The 17,473-nt window shown below is 45.6% G+C and overlaps 1 protein-coding gene across 3 annotated transcripts in view; it reads right to left on the bottom strand.

Moving 5' to 3' along the window:
- The window catches only part of LOC124798460 (venom dipeptidyl peptidase 4-like), a 539,163-nt gene that overhangs the window by 75,229 nt on the left and 446,461 nt on the right, over positions 1 to 17,473 (bottom strand). The window lies entirely within an intron of this gene.

The following is a 17,473-nucleotide window of genomic DNA, read 5'->3' on the forward strand; positions in this document are numbered from 1 at the left end:
ACGGAGTTAGCACTGGCAATATATTATACTAGAACTGACATGTGATTACATTTTCACGCAGTCTGGGTGTATAGATCCTGAGAAATCAGTACCCAGAACAAACCACCTCTGGCCGTAATAACGGCCTTGAAACGCCTGGGCATTGAGTCAAACAGAGCTTGAATGGCGTGTACAGGTACAGCTGCCCATGCAGCTTCAACACGATACCACGGTTCATCAAGAGTAGTGACTGGCCTATTGTGACGAGCCACTTGCTCGGCCACCATTGACCAGACGTTTTCAATTGGTGAGAGATCTGGAGAATGTGCTGGCCAGGGCAGCAGTCGAACATTTTCTGTATCCAGAAAGGCCCGTACAGGACATGCAACGTGCGGTCGTGCATTATCCTGCTGAAATGTAGGGTTTCGCAAGGATCGAATGAAGGGTAGAGCCACGGGTCGTAACACATCTGAAATGTAACGTCCACTGTTCAAAGTGCCGTCAATTCGAACAAGAGGTGACCGAAACGTGTAACCAATGGCACCCCATACCATCACACCGGGTGATACGCCAGTATGGCGATGACGAATACATGCTTCCAATGTGCGTTTACTGCGATGTCGCCAAACACGGATGCGACCATCATGATGTTGTAAACAGAACTTGGATTCATCCGAAAAAATGTCGTTTTGCCGTTCGTGCACCCTGGTTCGTCGTCGAGTACACCATCGCAGGCGCGCCTGTCTGTGATGCAGCGTCAAGGGTAACCGCAGCCACGGTCTCCGAGCTGACAGTCCATGCTGCTGCAAACGTCGTAGAACTGTCCGTGCAGATGGTTGTTGTCTTGCAAACGTCCCCATCTGTTGACTCAGGGATCGAGACGTGGCTGCACGATCCGTTACAGCCATGCGGATAAGATACCTGTAATCTCGACTGCTAGTGAAACAAGGCCGTTGGGATCCAGCGCGGCGTTCCGTATTACCTTCCTGAACCCACCGATTCCATATTCTGCTAACAGTCATTGGATCTCCACCAACGCGAGCAGCAACGTCGCGATACGATAAACCACAATCGCGATAGCCTACAATCCGACCTTTATCAAAGTTGGAAACATGATGGTACGCGTTTCTCCTCCTTACACGAGGCATCACAACAACGTTTCACCTGGCAACGCCGGTCAACTGCAGTTCGTGTATGAGAAATCGGCTGGAAACTTCCCTCATGTCAGCACGTTGTAGGTGTCGCCACCGGAGCCAACCTTGTGTGAAAGTCTGAAAATCTACTCATTAGCATATCACTGCATCTTCTTCCTGTCGGTTAAGTTTCGCGTCTGTAGCACGTCATCTTCGTGGTGTAACAATTTTAATGACCAGTAGTGTAGGACGTGCTATCCAAAGGTTCCCGAAACTTGTGTGACCTGTACTGACAAACGTTGGTACAACCAAATGCCGTTTGGAGCTGTGTTATACACCATTATGCCTAGCGGCTTCGATCTACACCAATCAGCTAGAACATTGTGACCACCGACCTACTAACGGTATAAACCTGTCAAGGCGATAGCAGCGTCGCCTGGCAAGGAATAACTGCTAGTCATACACACGCACGGTGCATGTAGTATCAGCGAGCGTGCTGTCCATGTGTAGAATGGGGATCGCAAGAAATCTAGCTGATTGTGACGGCCTGGAGGCTCGACACGAGCACTCTGGAAACTGTATGACTTGTCAGGTGTGTGAGGAGTGCTGTGGTGAGTATCTTCAACATGTCGTGAAACCACATTCAGCCTAGTGGCGTTAGGCGATCACCCCTCATTACAAAAAAATGGTTCAAATGGCTCTGAGCACTATCGGACTTAACATCTGTGGTCATCAGTCCCCTAGAACGTAGAACTACTTAAACCTAACTAACCTAAGGACATCACACTCATCCGCGCCCGAGGCAGGATTCGAACCTGCGACCGTAGCCGTCGCGCGGTTCCAGACTGACGCGCCTAGAACCGCACGGCCACACCAGCCGGCCCCTCATTACAGGTGTCTGACATCGTAGGCTGGGCAGACCAGTAAAACAAGACAGGCAGCGGTCAGTGGCACAACTAACATCAGCCTTTAATGATGGGCAGGGTACAAGTGTGGAGAACACACAGTGCGCTGAAAATTCCTCTGCAGCCGACGACGTGTGCATGTGACAGTGCTAACACCGTGACATCGGCAACTACGACTGAAATGGGCACTTGACCACCTGCAGTGGACGTTGGCACAGTGGCAGAGCATTGCATGGTCTGGTGAATCCCAGTGCCTTCTTTATCAAGCCAATGGGAGAGCACGAATACTTGGTCTTCCAGGGGGACAACTCCTTGACACCTGTGTTGCGGGACAGAGACAAGCTGGCGGCGGCTCCATTATGCTCTGGGTACGTTCACGTTGGAATCCGTGGTTCCAGTGGAGCTCGTGCGAGACACTGTGACGACCAAGGGGTATCGTATACTGGTTGCAGACCACGTACACCCCTTCACGACGGTCACTTTTCACTACAGCAGTAGCCTTTTTCAGCAAGATAATGCGCCATGTCACAAGGCCAGGAGTGTGATGGAGTGGTTCGAGGAACACAGTGGCGAGTTCCAATTGATGTGGTGGTCCCCCCGGTCGCCAGATCTGAACGCGATCGAACACATTTGGGTTGCGATTCAACATGGCGCCAGAGCTCCCCGGAATTCACGACTTCTGTGTGGAGATGTGACCTACCAAGCTCTCACTTCTTCCATGCCACGAAGTGTCGCCGGTCTTATCCATGCGAAAGGTGGACATACCGGCTATCAACTAGGTGGTCATAAAGTGGACGTGTTGACTGTTAGTGGGAAAATTTTTACCGTGACCTTTGCTTTTGTTTGTAGTTTTGCAATGACCGACCTGAGAGAACTGCGTTACTGTATCAAGTTCTGTCTTAGACTTGGTAAAACAGCCGCAGAAACGCACAAAATGTTAGTGCAAATGTTTGGTAGTGACGCCTTGGGCCAGACACAAATGTCCGACTAGTTTAAACGTTTTAAAAATGGTCGGATATCTGTTGACGGTTCACTCACTTGACTTTAGCGTTACCTACTTAACTCCTTTATTCGTTTGAATTTTTAATTCTTCTCTTTTTGGTATGTCTGCTCAATGTGTCGTTCTTGTTTTATTAACCTAGTTCTCTTCTTGCGCGCTTGATTCACGCAACAGTTCCGGCCGCTTTGTGGTCGGGTGCCAATGTGTCTGGATGCCCAGATAGGCTATTAATGGGTTTTCAGACCGCTGCGCCTCTTCATAGAATTAGTGGGCAGTCTGTTTGATGTGGTCCTTTAGCACTGGAACGCCAGCCTGCTCGTGAAGCTCCTTAGTGGGAAAGCATCTAGGTAGGTGCAGAGCAAGGCGTAGAGCTTTGTTCTTCACTTTCTGTAGTTTTTCAATGTGGATGTTGGTAGCATTGCACCATACCATAGAAGCGTACTCTATAACGGGCCTAATAAGTGCCAGATATAGTGTTTATCCACTGTGTGGATAGCGTCCCCGTTGGGTTTAAGACTGGGTAAAACGTGCGTAGGCGACCCAACGCTTCTCCTCTTACTTCGCGGACGTGAGGTCTTCAGGTTATGTGCCGATCTAGGGTCACGCAGAGGTATTTCCCTGTTCGTGACCATGGGATGGGGCCTCCCATGATACGAAACGGTACTAAATCTGCAGGAAGCTCTTTTCTGGTGATGACCAGGGCTTGGTTTTTAGCTGCATTCATCTTGAGTTGCCGTTTGGTCTTCCAAGATCCAAGATTGTCGCATGTATCTAGCAGATGACGCCTCATTATGTGCCCACTGAGGCTGCGCAGCAAAGAGCGCTGTCATCTGCGTAAAGCACACGCTCGACTCTGGGAGTTTTCGGTATGTCAGACGTGTACAGCAAGGGACCGAGAACGGACCCCTGCGGCACACCTTCAAACTAGCCCCTTGGGATCTAAGACACCGATCGTAGCGTTTCACTCACGAACGGAATGCATCCTGAAAGTCGTTTTTAGTAATTGTGTTCAGTGCCACTTGCGATTCCGTTTGAATCTGACCTATCTTGTCAAATCGTCGCCCCCTTAAACTTCATTTTCATCTTGGTAAAGAGAAAAAAAAACGCATGCAGCCAAGTCGGGTGAAGAAAGTGGATGAGGAAGAACCGCCGTGTTGTTTTTTGCAAAAAACTGCTCCACGATGAAGGCTGTATGTGGCCTCTCATTCTTGTGGTGGAAGACCCAATCAGTCCTGCGCCACTTCTCTGGACGTTTCCTCCTTCCCTTAGCCGTCTTAGAACATCGTGATAGAATTCTACATTAATCGACTGACCACGATTCTCAAATTTCTCTTGGATAATCCTGTCGGTATCGAAGGAACTGATCAATAGATATCTGGGCTCTTGCACAGGGATGACAGCTTTTAGTTTCAGGTCTACCCAAAAACTCAGTTTTCGTCACCTGCAACGAACTTAGAAAGACATAAGTTTACGGGACATCCACAACTGCTATTCGTTGTCAACAATAAAATCCGCTACAACTGTAAAAATTATTTATTTCTAAAAAGGGAATTACTACCCACTTTTGAACATATGTCCCATCTTCAGGTGCATATTAAAATATAAGTCCACAAACGATTCATAACTAAGGTTTTGGTTATGCCAACCTTGGTTATGCATCCTTTGTGGACTCACATTTTAATATACATCTGAAGAATGGAGAAATGTCCTGAAACTGGGCAGCGCCTTCCTTTTGAGAAATTGAAGCACATTTTATCATTGACTTAGAAAGAAAATCTAAGTTAAGCAGTTCTTTCTATTTCCTGCAGACATTCATGTGATACTGTTCCTGATCGTCGTGGCACGAACTTTGCATCAATCGATCTCATATTCAAGTTTTCTGAGAAAATCCGCTGACATGTGCCGTATGATAATCCCGCGGTATTACGGATGTAGTGGTTTGGATCCTACGATCTTTCACAGTCGCATTCCGAATAGAACTGACATTTTCTAGTGTAATGCCGGTAGATGATCGCCCCGAACGATCATCACCACCAACCCAACAACAGCTCCTTAGGTTGCTTGAGCAGGCAATGGGAACACTATACTGTAGAGAGTACCTTGGGGCAGAACTCCTCGAGGTGTCCAAGGCATTCGACAGCGTGTGGCATAACGGCCTCCTGAACAAGCTTCTTGCACTGGGGGTACGGGTGTCACAAGTCCGGGTCCTCAAATCCTACCTAAGTGACCGCACTTTCCACGTTCGAGCGGACGGTTTCAAATTCACAGCAAGACGAATTTTCTAAAACTACAGTTTTCGCTAATTATCCCTCATTTTCATTCACAACATGTTTTTTTAATATACATAGATGTGTAAGAAGGATTATGAACCTGAAAATATGAATATAATATTTGTTGCAAAAAATCACTTTCACTGCTAAAATTTAAATTTTTGCGTTAAGTTTTACCGATAAATTTTAAAACAATTACGAAATCTGGTGTAAGAAATCATTAAGAACGATGAACATATTTTTCAGAATTTCAGAATGTAAAGAACATGATTAACTAACAATAGTTCCAAAAGGTGTGCATAAAGCACCCCCCCCCCCCCCCCCCCCAAAAAAAACCTATGCACCTTGGTATTGCGAGGGTTCATGAGAACACAGTGCCATAAAGCGAATGCAGGCAGTCATCGGTTCACCATTCCTGTGAACAGAAAGCTGTTAGTGAAATATATGGGATGTTGTGACTTGTTACGCTGTAGTCCGTATTGCGACGCCCGCGATATTCACTTGCTGTTTGTCGCTGACGCACGTGCACACTGGCAATCTTCCGCAACGTTGAGCCTGAGAATCCCACTTAGGTTAGGATTCAAAATGCCGGCTAAATACTGTCCTACAAGCACCAGATTAAGTATGCAAAGTCACGGCCCAAGAGAATATCGCGGAGTCATTTAAGTTGCAGCCTAGATACAGCTTTGCGACGACTGGCAGCATTGTGTACCACTGCCTACTAGGCTTAAGGCTGCTGGAGCGTACGCTTTTGTTACCTCTGTCTCTCGCTCCCTCTGTTGTAAACATGGTTGTGCTATACTGGCCAGGTTTTTCTTTGCTAGGTAATACAAAACACAATGTTGAAATCCGTCTCGACCTTAAGATGAAAAAAATAGCAATACCATATTGATGGTTTCGAGTATACGTCCGTTTACACATAAATAAATGGCGTGATCAGCACATAAATATATACATACTGGTAGACTACTTAAGGTGCTTCACAATAAGCTGAAGCAAAACGTACATGGCAAAACGTAAATTGCGTTAAATCGATTGCAAATAGACGCAACCCCAAACTCATCAATAAACCAAATCAGTGTAATTATGTTCTGGACTAATAATGTTACATTTTTGCGACATCCTTTTTTTAGAAGCGCATTATGATGTGTTTATCGCTCTTAAGTTCTCTTACTCTGAAAAAGATAATACAAAGAAGATTTTCGGCAGGGCATTCTACTACGAGACTTGATAAAGCTAATGGAAAGCCCCAGTGTGTTCTGTGCAGTAAAGTGCTAACAGCAGAGGGTATGAACCCCAACGAATGAAAAAGACCCCTTTGAAGGAAGTCATGCAGGATTCCCTGGAAAAGACATGGAGTTCTTCAAACTCAAAGAATCTGCATTGAAAAGTTCACGCATGGATTCATCAGGCTCCTTTTTGCTGCCAACTGAAGCTGATTTTGAAGCTTCATACCGAATTGCTGAAACCAAGAATCTCATACGATAGGAAAGGATCCCATCAAGCCTTGCTCACTAGATGCGGTGATGCTACTTCTAACAGAGCAAAATGTGGAAAAGATAAACAAGAGATCAATTTCTTACAACACAATCATAAGTCGTGTCGAGGGCATGAGTTTGAACCTTTGGAGGAGGAGATTGGTGTTTAACGTCCCGTCGACAACGAGGTCATTAGAGACGGAGCGCAAGCTCGGGTGAGGAAAGGATGGGGAAGGAAATCGGCCGTGCCCTGTCAAAGGAACCATCCCGGCATTTGCCTGAAGTGACTTAGGGAAATCACGGAAAACCTAAATCAGGATGGCCGGAGACGGGATTGAACCGTCGTCCTCCCGAATGCGAGTCCAGTGTGCTAACCACTGCGCCACCTCGCTCGGTTTGAACCTTTGGATATAGTACTCAACGAAATAGGATCAAGTCATTCTCTGCACTGCAGTTAGGCCCGTATCACATTGTAAAAGATCTTGGTCAAACATCTTTTATGAAAGACGTTTTACAGAATCTTTGCCAGGGTACTGGAGTAATTTTCTCACGTGTGGTACTGACTGCTCTAAGAGATGTGTCAAAGAACTCTGACAGTGTAATGCAGGCCTTAGATGAATCGACAGATGTTGCTTGTCTATGGTAGACACATAAATGACAACGACGTGAAAGAAAAATACACTATGTGATCAAAAGTATCCGACACCTGCCTGAAAATGACTTACGAGTTCGTGGCGCCATCCATCGGTAACGCTGGAATTCAGTACGGTGTTGGCCCACCGTTAGCCTTGACGACAACTTACACTCTCACAGGCACACGTTCAATCAGGTACTGGAAGGTTTCTTGGGGAATGGCAGCCCATTCTTCACGGAGTGCTGCACTGAGGAGAGGTATCGATGTCTGCCAGTGAGGCCTGGCACGAAGTCGGCGTTCCAAAACATCCCAAAGATGTTCTATAGGATTCAGGTCAGGACTCTGCGCAGGCCACTCCATTACAAGGTTGTTATTGTCTTGTAACCACTCTGCCACAGGCCGTGCATTATGAACAGGTGCTCGATCGTGTTGAAAGATTCAATCGCCATCCCCGAATTGCTCTTCAATAGTGGGAAGCAAGAAGGTACTTAAAACATCAATGTAGGCCTGTGCTGTGATAGTGCAAGTCCCCTCCATGAAAAACAAGACCACACCATAACACCACCGCCTCCGAATTTTACTGTTGGCACTACACACGCTGGCAGATGACGTTTACTAGGCATTCGCCATACCCGCACCATGCCATCGGATCGCCACATTGTGTACCGTGATTCGTCACTCCACACAACGTTTTCCACTGTTCAATCATTCCAAGTTTACCCTCCTTACACCAAACGAGGTGTCTTTTGGCATTTAGCTGCTTGATGTGTGGCTTATGAGCAGGCGCTCGACCATAAAAGTTTTCTCACCTCCCGCCTAACTGTCATAGTACTTGCAATGGATCCTGATGCAGTATGGAATTCCTGTGTGATGGTCTGGATAGATGTCTGCCTATTACACATTACGACTCTCTTCAACTGTCGGCGGTCTCTGTCAGTCAACAGACGAGGTCGACTTGTACACTTTCGTGCTGTACGTGTCCCTTTACGTTTCCACTTTACTGTCACATCGGAAACAGTGGACCTAGGAAGGTTTAGAAGTGCGGAAATCTCGCATACAGACGTATGACATAAGTGACACCCAGTCACCTGACTATGTTCGAAGTCCGTGAGTTCCGCGGAACGCCCCATTCTGCTCTCACGACGTCTAACGACTACTGAGATCGCTGATATGGCGTACCTGGCAGTAGGTGGCAGCACAATGCACCTAATATGAAAAACATATGTTTTTGGGGTTGTTCGGATACTTTTGATCACATAGTGTACTTCTTCTCGGAATCATTGAATACTACGTCACGCGGCGAATGTGTTTTCCAATCGCTGAAGAATTTTGTTGAGGAAAATGAGATGCATTAGTAGAAGCTGGTAGGTGTATGCACAGACTAGCACATTCCATATTGGGCGTTCGCTCTGGATTCGACACACTGGTGAAAGATGTTGCTCCGAATGCAGCGTTTAGCCATTGCGTTATACAACGTTATGCAGCAACTGCATTATACATCGCTTTGGTGGTGAAAATACATCCACTTGATTTGTTGAACGTACTCATTCAAGAAGTATAGATCGTAAGCCACATCCGAGGGAGTGCAGCAAACACAAGAGTTCTCACAGAGTTGTGAAAAGAGGCTGGCAGCCAAATTCTATGTGCCCTTGTTCCACACAGAGCTCCTGTAGCTACCACACGAGAAGCTGCGACGTAGAGTGTTCGAGCTTCGACAAGAAACTGCTTTGTCTCTAGAAACGGCGAGGACGAAAGTCGAGAAACACTTACATGTGAAAATAACAGATAAAATATTTATTTCCGCAGTGGCATATCTTGCGGATTACTTAGTAGAATCTTTGGGAAACACAGACCTAGAGGAAATAAACTGAACCAGAAAACGCAAAGATGATCAAACAACTAGCAGCTGTAATGACGTCTGGGATTTTCAGTGGTGGAAAACGATTAACCTTGGCTTGTAAGGAAATGTGGCGAATGTTTTGACAGCGCAAGATGAAGTTGGCAGTTTTCTTCACAGAATGGAGCTTTATTAACGCAGGGCTGAAGGGCAAGAAATTTAGATGTTCCCAGAACTGATAGTGATGCTCGGCAGCAACAGGGAAGAATGCTCATTCACACATGAAATAAGTCAGCACTCGCTATCAGCAATAAATTATATCAGTAGCCATTCTCCTGAACTGAAGAATCAACAAGTAAATGCCTGGGTTTTAAGACCGTTTTCACTCAATCGATACATATTGTAAAAATGTTAGCAGTTCCACATTTCCTCCTAACCTACGGGATCAACTCGAACCAAACTTAAGTACACATATCACTTGCTGTCTGGAAAGAAGCGGCTGTGGTCATAAGAACCATCTACTTATCAAAGGGGTGGGGGTTGGGTGTAAAAGAGTAGTAGTCCATGACGCGCACATACCCAGAGTTTGTTCATCCTGTATTTGAGAATGAGAGAACTTAGTCACTTGGAACAAACTTCACACATAATTTCAAACATGTACGAAACTTTTACTCGCTGACATCTGCCACAAAATGACGAAAGGAAAAATGTTTATCGGTACTACATTTTCGCTGTTCATGCACTAAAAATCAGGCATGACGTTTTAACTTATTTGATATTTGCTACTAATTCTTTTCGACACACATTTTGCAGACACTATTTACATCTACAACTGAATGTAGCTGCAAAATGATATCATTGTACTACACACTGTTCTGGAAATAGGACATCATAAACACAGAGGCGCGTGAGAAACTGCCGCATCATGTATGTCGTTTTAATTTATGACTTCTTTACTACTAATTCCAGTACATGATGCAGACAATATTCACATATGCTGTTGTATGTAACTGTAAAATTTTTATCATTGTACGACTCGGACTTCACGAGATAAGATATCATAAAAATTGAGCTAAGTGAAAGCAAAACTGTAGGGGGACATTCGCTAGAAATAAAGGTCAAATATGTGTACAAATATGTATGAAATATGTTAAATATACGTGACAGGTGTGTAGAAGCGTGAAACTGTGGGTAAAAAGCTCCTCCTAAACACCTGAGTAGATTTCAACCAAACTTTATTCGTATGTTTCTTACTATCTGGAAAGAAATACTGTGGGATAAGAACTGCCAACTTCCTATTGGTGTGGTGGTTATGGACAGAGAATGGTGTGGTAGGAGGAGATGGGCACAGTTAGGGGCAGGAGTAGATAGACAGAGATAGAGGAGAGCATGAGATGGACAAAGATAGGGCGAGGTGGAAATGGACAGAGAAGGGGAGGAGGAGATGAACAGAGAGGGGGAGAAGAAGAAGAAGAAGAAGAAGACGAACTAATAGAGGATTAACACTAGTCGCACCTTGTGAATGATCAGTCACAAACTTGTCATTTAGTTTAACTGTTACGGTACCATTAACGTTCGTAGCCTAGACTCCATCAGTTAGTATTGGTTCAAAGTACAAGCAGGAATATATAAACACATTCGAAATGATATAATAAACTTTTAATTTGATTCAGTTCTGGCAGTTTTCTGAACACGTGAAAAGGTCCACTCGCGGTAATTTTCCAGGTAATACACACGCCGAATGGTTATTGAGGATCTGCGACCTTAGGTACTGTCGTCGGGCACGAATGAAGGCGCGCAGGTGCTAAGTTTCATGCTACCTGTCCGGGCGCATCGGGTGGTCAGTCCGCGGAACGCTTGGACGGCGTCGAGCGGTGGCGTAATTTCGCTAACACAACAGTAACCCGCGCTTTGCGTAAGAAACACACTGTCGATGCCGAGCTCAAACGTCTTGTCCGGTCGTTCGGTGTACTGTAGCGCCGGAGAGCCGCACCCAATGTTTTATACCGCTTAGCGGTCCTCCGCGACCGACACTGAAGGCGCAGCTGCGCGTGCGCTATCGGCGCCGGAAGACCGATGGGGCAAATTATCAAGCGGTTTCCCGCGCAGTCGGAACTACTGGATACCGCGAACAGACGTCTTGCGAACTGGTCGTCGTTATCGTTCCACTGTCGTCAATACCTTGAGACACGAAACTGGCCCACGAGAATATCGCACTGATTCTCCTACTGAAATTAGCATCTTAAGAAAAGTAAAGCCAAAATTTTAATCCTTGTAATCGACTGTTATCGTTAAAAATACCGTAAACATAATTTTATTACAAACTTATTATAAGGGGGTCGTCAATGAAGCAAAATTTTCAGAAGCATCAATCGAATATTCTTCTCGAACAGTCTAGTTCACTACACATTTCTCTCTCTCTCTTTCTTTTTCTTTTTTTTTTTTTTTTAATCTAACCAATTATCTGGTACCCCCTCGTTTTACTCAGAACAAGTTCTACTCTTCAGAGAACGTCACTTCGAATTAGCACCAATATTCCTTTGACAATTATTAGCAAACTACGGTAGTTAAACGAAAACCCAGTTTTCCACATTTCATCCAATAGATTTTCATTGCTTTTGGTACCCCAGGTGACATTTTCTGGTAGTTGTACCACGTGTAAGCAAAAGCTGCCATGAGTTGGTTTGAAACTCCAGTCCTTTGTTACCTTATACGCTACCTGATTGCCTGTAAAGTGATGTGTGTATCCAGTTACATGATGACCTACAGTAAAACGTGGAATGCAAACAAAAGTCTTTTTTTTCCTTTTTTTTAAGTTACAGAGAGAGATGCAGTCGTCAACCTCAACCTCAAACTACAATGTTCGAGGCAGACATACATTGCGACAAGGCTTTTTACACTTTTTCGGCCCAGCCCAAGACACATATCTTTTTAGGACCAAGACAGAACATATTTTTGAAATTGCTTAAAGGTCTTAATAGTATACTGACTAGCCGGCCGGTATGGCCGTGCGGTTCTAGGCGCTTCAGTCTGGAACCGCGTGACCGCTACGGTCGCAGGTTCGAATCCTGCCTAGGGCATGGATGTGTGTGATGTCCTTAGGTTAGTTAGGTTTAAGTAGTTCTAAGTTCTAGGGGACTGATGACCACAGATGTTAAGTCCCATAGTGCTCAGAGCCATTTTTGAGTATACTATTAAATCTTATTTGTTAAGTCGTATTTTTCGCTAGGTATGACTTCCTTTTAGAAATTGTGTTCGCGTGTAGGAGTGTGGGATGAGGATGAAGCCTCTTTAGCAACACTCTCGAGTTAACTCTTGTTCCCACCTTGAGCCTTAAAAAAATGCTTACGTTTGGTGAACCAGTAGCAGTTCAAAAATGGCTCTGAGCACTATGGGTCTCAACTGCTGAGGTCATTAGTCCCCTAGAACTTCGAACTAGTTAAACCTAACTAACCTAAGGACATCACAAACATCCATGCCCGAGGCAGGATTCGAACCTGCGACCGTAGCGGTCTTGCGGTTCCAGACTGCAGCGCCTTTAACCGCACGGCCACTTCGGCCGGCCCAGTAGCAGTAATAGCACTCTTATGTTTATCTGTTTTCACGTAATCTCTAGTATCATTCGCTCCTCTATATGCGACAGCAAATTCTAGTACATAGTGTGCAATAAACACGTTCAATGTTGATGTCGTTAGATAGTTTAAAAATTTGTATTTCTTTTGCAAGTTAACGTTAAACACACACTTCCTTTTGATCGTAGCTAAGCGATGAGACAAAAAACGCATAGAGTTAAAATGATCAAAAACGTGTAGACGAGTTATTTCATCAACGCATGGCCCTCTTTGTCTTGCCAATTGAAAGCGAAAAGTTGTGGAGTAACCGATAGCCATGCCGAAAAAGTAGGCAGCTCACAAAACCCTCGTTCGACCAATGCCTGAATATTGCTCGTCGTCTAGAATCCGCACCAGTTGGAATTTATAAACGAAACAGAGAAGATCCAAAGAAGAGCATCGTGTTTCATTATAGCTTCATTTAGTAAGTGGTGAAAGTGTCACAGAGATGCCCGGCCAACTCCGGTGGCAGGCTCTGGAAGATACGTTCTGCGTCACGGTGGGGTTCGCCGTTGACGTTCCGAAAGCGTTCGTTACCCAGAAGAACCAGCCGATATGTTGCTTCCTTCTACGTATATCTCGCGAACAGGTCATGAAGATAAAGTTAGAGATTCGAGCTAACAAGGAAGCCAATCGTCCTTCCAGCGATCTGTTCGTGGGTAAAACAGGAAAGGGGGAAGTGCCACTGACAGTGGTACGCAAAGTACCCTCCGCCTCATACCGTAAGGTGGATAGATTATAGATATAGATACAGATGAATGGCAAAATTAAGGAAGTGCCTGTACATTCATTTTTTCAAATTAAAAACTGTTGACGATATTCTAAAAGAATGAGATTTCGAGTTAAAACATAGCGTTAGACTGTAATAAATATACAACATGGTGACATTTACTGCACGTCATACACTAAATTGAAGATGACCAAGTGGCGCTCTACTAATTGAATCTGGCACATAAAAATACATCATTAAAGAAAAAAGGCGAAAGTCGTGGTTTTCAAATGAGTTCATACGAGTGGAACAAATACACCCACTGGTAACTATTTCATAGAACAGGTATCATATTTTAACTACCCACAACACCGCCAAGATTCCAAATCACCTCAACAACATGAAGAAAAACATTCCACAGATTTCGATATACATTGAGGTGACAAAAGTCATGCGATATCTCCTAATTTCGTGTCGAACATCCTTTTGCCCGGCGTACTGCAGCAACTTGACGTGGCATGGACTCTACAAGATGTTTTGAAGTCCCCTGCAGAAATATTGAGCCATCATGCCTCTACAGCCGCGCATAATTGCGAAAGTGATGCTGTTGTAGGATTTTGTGCGAATTGACCTCTCGATTATGTCCTACAAATGTTCGATGGGATTCGTGTAGGGCAATCTGGATAGCCAAAGCATTCGCTCGAATTGTCCAGAATGTTCTTCAAACCAATCGCGAACAACTGTGGTTCCGTGATATGTTTGGGAACATGGAGATCATGAATGGCTACAAATGGTCTCCAAGTAGCTGAACATAACCATTTCCAGTCCATGGTAGGTTCAACTGGACCAGAGGAACCAGTCCACTCCAAATAAACACTGCCCACACCATTATCGAGCTACCAACAGCTTGCACAGTGCCCTGTGGACAACATCGGTCCATGGCTTTGTGGGGTCTGCGCCACACTCGAACCCTACTATCAGCTCTTATGAATTCAAATCAGGACTCATCTAACCAGGCCGCGCGGGATTAGCCGAGCCGTCTAAGACGCTGCAGTCATGGACTGTGCGACTGGTCCCGGCGGAGGTTCGAGTCCTCCCTCGGGCATGGGTTTGTGTGTTTATCCTTAGGATAATTTAGGTTAAGTAGTGTGTAAGCTTAGGGACTGATGACCTTAGCAGTTAAGTCCCATAAGATTTCACACACACTGGAACATTGGAACTCATATAACCAAGCCACGGTTTTCCAGTCATCTACGGTCCAACCGATACGTTCACGAGCCCAGGAGATGCCCTGCAGGGGAAGTCGTGCTGCTAGCAAAAGCACTCGAATCGGTCGTCTGCTGCCATAACCCATTAACGCCACGTTCCGCCACACTGTCCTAATGGATACTTTCGTTGTACGTACCACACTGGGTTGGGTTGCCTGCCGTAGCTCTCAGTGGTTCACAACCCCACAAGAGGCTACTGTAGTCCAGTAGTCCACTCACCCCCACCGTCGCCCCACACCGAACCCAGGATTATTGTTATTGTGCGGTTCGCCCCCCCCCCCCCCCCCAAGAACGTCTCATATCAGACGAGAGAAACCCCAAATGTTTGTGTAGTAGAGTAAGTATGGTGTATGCGTACATTCATACATGGAGACAGTGTTTGCGCAGTAATGTCTGACATAGTGTAATGAGGCGGAATAAGGGGAACCAGCTCGCATTCGTCGTGGCAAATGGAAAACCGCCTTAAAAACCATCCACAAGCTGGCCGGCACACCGGACCTCGACACTAATCCGCCGGGCGGATTCGTGGCGGGGACCGGCACGCCTTCCCGCTCGGGAAGCAGCGCGTTAGATTGCGTGGCTAGCCGGGCGGGCCATACGTTAGTACTGAAAACGCTGCTTCTCTCGGTCGCTAAGTGAAGACCGTCGGTCACTGCGTTGTCCGTACCTAAAAGTTGATATTCTCGCTACATACTTGACACTCTGGATCTCGGAATATTGAATTCCTTAATGATTACCGAAATTGAATGTCCCATGCATCTAGCTCCAACTACCATTCCGCGTTCAAAGTCTGCTAATTTCCGTCGTGCTGCCATAATCACGTCGGAAACCTTTCCATACGAATCACCTTAGTAGAAATGACAGTTCCATCAACGCACTGAACTTTTATACCTCGTGTACACAATACTGCCGCCGTATGTTTATTTGGATATCGCTCTCCCATGACTTGTCACCTCAGTGTATGTGATGTAAGACAGACGGAACATTTAAGGATAACGCAAGAAACGACAATGTGCCAAAAGTTCACAAGAGAAAGGCAACGTCTACAGAACTGTATGCATGTGAAAACTGGTCCCCTCGCAAAAAAAAAAAAAAAGAATATGGAGGGGTGAAAGGAAGTTTCAGCGGAAGAGTAAAGATGAATTCTGCCAGACAGACAGAGGAATGAAAACATAAGACAAGAATTTGAACACTTTAATAAAGTGTAGCAGCAAGGAGAGAAGTAATAATTAGTTTGTAAAAAGGGGGTTAGCATTGGCTAATTAAAGAAGCGGGTAAGAGACAGAAGTGTGAGCTGGAAGTGTAAAGAAGAAGATAATTAAATTCATTTCCAAACTCCCACAACCGCCATCTGCATTATGATACTGTGGCCGTATGGCCTGAACGCGCTGTAGATGATATGGGTACAGCAATTGTTCATGAAGTACACCCCCCCCCCCCTTCCCCAGATGAGCGAGACACGCCTTCACGCCTTCTGTTGCTGCTAACGTCGCACGTTGTTCCAGGGGTTTCTCTCAGCAAACGTAGCACGCGAACCTCCATGTCAGCCGTGCGGACTGTGCGGGGCCGTCAAATGGTTCAAATTTCTCTGAGCACTATGGGACTTAACATCTGAGGTCATCAGTCCTCTAGAACTTAGAACTACGTAAACCTAAGGACATCACGCACACATGCGTGCCCGAGGCAGGATTCCGAGCTACGACCGTAGCGGTCGCGCAGTTCCAGACTGAAGCGCCTAGAACCGCTCGGTCACAAGAGCCGGCGCGGGGCCTTCCACAGTCGCTCTTCGGATGTGGGACGTGCAGGCGTACGTGTGTCCCTCAGACTTTGGAAAAGTTTACCGAATAGCTTATCAGAAGGCACTCTGCACTGTGCATGTTTTCCGCCGTAGAGGGCACGGGCTTGCAGGCTACGCCCATTTGCTAAACCATTGCAAGACATCGTATCTGCCATTTCACTTGTCGAGTAGTAGGCTTCCATTGCTAACAAGTGGTGGAAGAGAGAAAATGTAAACATACACGATCTGTAGGTACAAACAGCGCAATAACTGTAAACAAATAAGTGAATCAGCGTTTGGAAGAAGGTAAAACACCATGATACTTACCCATAGTTGACAGTACGTACAGTAAGGCACACAAACACGACGAAAACTAACTTAGCCTAGAACACAACTCGAACCACACAACTGGCTATAGACTGCCTAACGGTGCAACGACTGTGCTAATATCCGCAACCAAGTGCCACGCAGCCCTTCGTATAAACATGTACAGGGCTATTACAAATGATTGAAGCAATTTCATAAATTCACTGTAGCTCCATTCATTGACATATGGTCACGACACACTACAGATACGTAGAAAAACTCATAAAGTTTTGTTCGGCTGAAGCCGCACTTCAGGTTTCTGCCGCCAGAGCGCTCGAGAGCGCAGTGAGACAAAATGGCGACAGGAGCCGAGAAAGCGTATGTCGTGCTTGAAATGCACTCACATCAGTCAGTCATAACAGTGCAACGACACTTCAGGACGAAGTTCAACAAAGATCCACCAACTGCTAACTCCATTCGGCGATGGTATGCGCAGTTTAAAGCTTCTGGATGCCTCTGTAAGGGGAAATCAACGGGTCGGCCTGCAGTGAGCGAAGAAACGGTTG

This window comes from Schistocerca piceifrons, chromosome 5, assembly GCF_021461385.2.
Source record: "Schistocerca piceifrons isolate TAMUIC-IGC-003096 chromosome 5, iqSchPice1.1, whole genome shotgun sequence".
Classification (NCBI taxonomy): domain Eukaryota; kingdom Metazoa; phylum Arthropoda; class Insecta; order Orthoptera; family Acrididae; genus Schistocerca; species Schistocerca piceifrons.